Here is a 2,499-nt window from a genome sequence, read left to right on the forward strand (position 1 = left end):
TAACTAGTTCTCTGTTCGGATCTCTGGGAGGCAACTTCCAAGGGGGAGGTGGCAATCAGAAGAAAATTGATTAACCAGCTGAAGCGTAACTTTCTACGAAGGACAGCGTGGAATGTCACAAGTTGGATATGGTAGGGGACAATCTGAAAAGGAAAATGCGAAGGCTCAGTCTAGATATGGCGCACGTCACTGAAGTGAAACGGTAAAAGATAAGGATTTCTCGTCAAACGAGTACAGAGTAATATCAAAATCTTATAATGGGGGTAAAATTCATTATGAATAGGAAGTTAGAGCAGAGAGAGAAGTACTGTGAACAGTTCTGTGCAGGCTACAGTCTGGAGCCGAGCGACCGCTCCGGTCGCAGGCTCGAATCCTGCCTCGGGCATGGATGTGTGTGATGTCCTTAGGTTAGTTAGGTTTAAGTAGTTCTAAGTTCTAGGCGACTGATGACCACAGAAGTTAAGTCGCATTGTGCTCATAGCCATTTGAACCATTTGAACAGTTCTGTGATAGAGTTGTTCTTATTAGCATCGACACCAAACCAACTTTGACAACAACAGTTCAAGTATACACGCGAACGTCACAAGCAGAAAATGAACAGACAGAGAAAGTGTATGAAAGTATTGAACGGGTAATACAGTATGTAAAAGCAAATGAAAATGTAATAGTCATCGGGGACTGGAATGCAGCTGTATGGGTAGTAGAAGATGAAAGGGTTGCGGGAGAATATGGATTTTGTACTAGGATTGCGAGAGGAGAAAGACTAACTGAGATCGGGAATAACTTCCAGCTACTAATAACGAATACTCTATTCTAGAATCACAAGAGGTGGACGTATGCTTGAAGAAGGCCGGGAGGTACGAGATGATTGCAGTTAGAGTACATCGTGGACAGGCAGAGACTCCTAAGCCAGATACTGGATTGTACGGCGTATCCAGAGTCAGATTTAGAGTCAGATGAAAATTTAGTAGTGTTGATGAGTAGGCAGACGTTTAAGAGACTTACCAGGAAGAATAAATCCGCAAAGAATTAGGGGTTTCTCAGTAGGCAGTGCAGTTTGAGAGGAATAGACACCTCTGAAAGTGGGAATCACAGAACTTGAAAGGAAAATCATAGACACAAAGAAAGCATCTGCGAAGAAACCATGGGTGACACAAGAAATAGTTCTGTTGATCGATGAAATAAGGAATTACAAAAAGATCCAGGGAAATTCAGATACACAGACTTACAAATCATTTATGAATGAAATAAGTAGGAAGTGCAGGGTAACTAAGGCGACATAGCTGTATGAAGAATGTGAAGAAATCGAAAAAGAAGTAACTGTCGGACACAGCATATAGAAAAAACACAACCACCTTCCGTGAAATTAAAAGTGAGGCCTGTACGTTAATAGTAAACTAGGAATACCACTTTCAAATGCAGGAAAGAGAGGAGATAGATGGGAAGAGTATCAGTGAACGCAACTGTTAGGGGGAAGGCTTGTCTGATGAATTCAAAGAAGAAGAAACACAAGTCGATTTCGATGAGTTAGGTGACTCAGTATTAGAATCAGAATTAAGGTGTTAAGATACAATAACGCAGAAGGGATGCTTACCATTCCATCAGAGTTTCTAAAATAATTGGCGGAAGTAGCAACAAATCGTTGTTGTCGTTGGTGTGTACAATGTATGAATGTGGCAGTGTACCATCTGACTTTCAGTGAAACGTCATCCACACAATTCCGTAGATTGCAAGAGCAAACAAGTGTGAGAATTCATGAATCCAAGTTACTGAGTATGATAATATGTAGAAGAATAGAAAAGAAAATTGAGGCTGTGTCAGATTCAGATGACGATCAGTAACGGCACTAGAGAGGCAACCGTGGCGTTGCGGCAAATAGTGGAAGCAAGACATAAAAAAAAAATTTTAAAAAAATGTACAACAGCCAAGAGTGAACAATACACTGAAAGACCAAGAACGAAGTGTTGGGATTAACAAGGGTGTAAGGCAGGAATATAGACACTCGCCCCTACTACTCACTCTATAAACTGAAAAAAGCAATGACGAAAGTATCGATCTGTTGCAGAATTTTAGAACATGTTTTTTACTCGCGTATCATGTCGTTTCTGGAAACCCAGAATCTACTCTGTAGGAATCAACATGGATTCCGGAAACGGCGATCGCGTGAGACCCAACTCGCTTTATTCGTTCATGAGACCCAGAAAATATTAGATACAGGCTCCCAGGTAGATGTTACTTTCCTTGACTTCCGGAAGGCGTTCGATACAGTTCCGCACTGTCGCCTGATAAACAAAGTAAGAGCCTACGGAATATCAGACCAGCTGTGTGGCTGGATTGAAGAGTTTTTTAGAAAACAGAACGCAGCATGTTGTTCTCAATGGAGAGACGTCTACAGACGTTAAAGTAACCTCTGGCGTGCCACAGGGGAGTGTTATGGGACCATTGCTTTTCACAATATATATAAATGACCTAGTAGATAGTGTCGGAAGTTCCATGCGG

The sequence above is a fragment of the Schistocerca serialis genome, chromosome 1 (genome assembly GCF_023864345.2).
Source record: "Schistocerca serialis cubense isolate TAMUIC-IGC-003099 chromosome 1, iqSchSeri2.2, whole genome shotgun sequence".
Lineage (NCBI taxonomy): Eukaryota > Metazoa > Arthropoda > Insecta > Orthoptera > Acrididae > Schistocerca > Schistocerca serialis.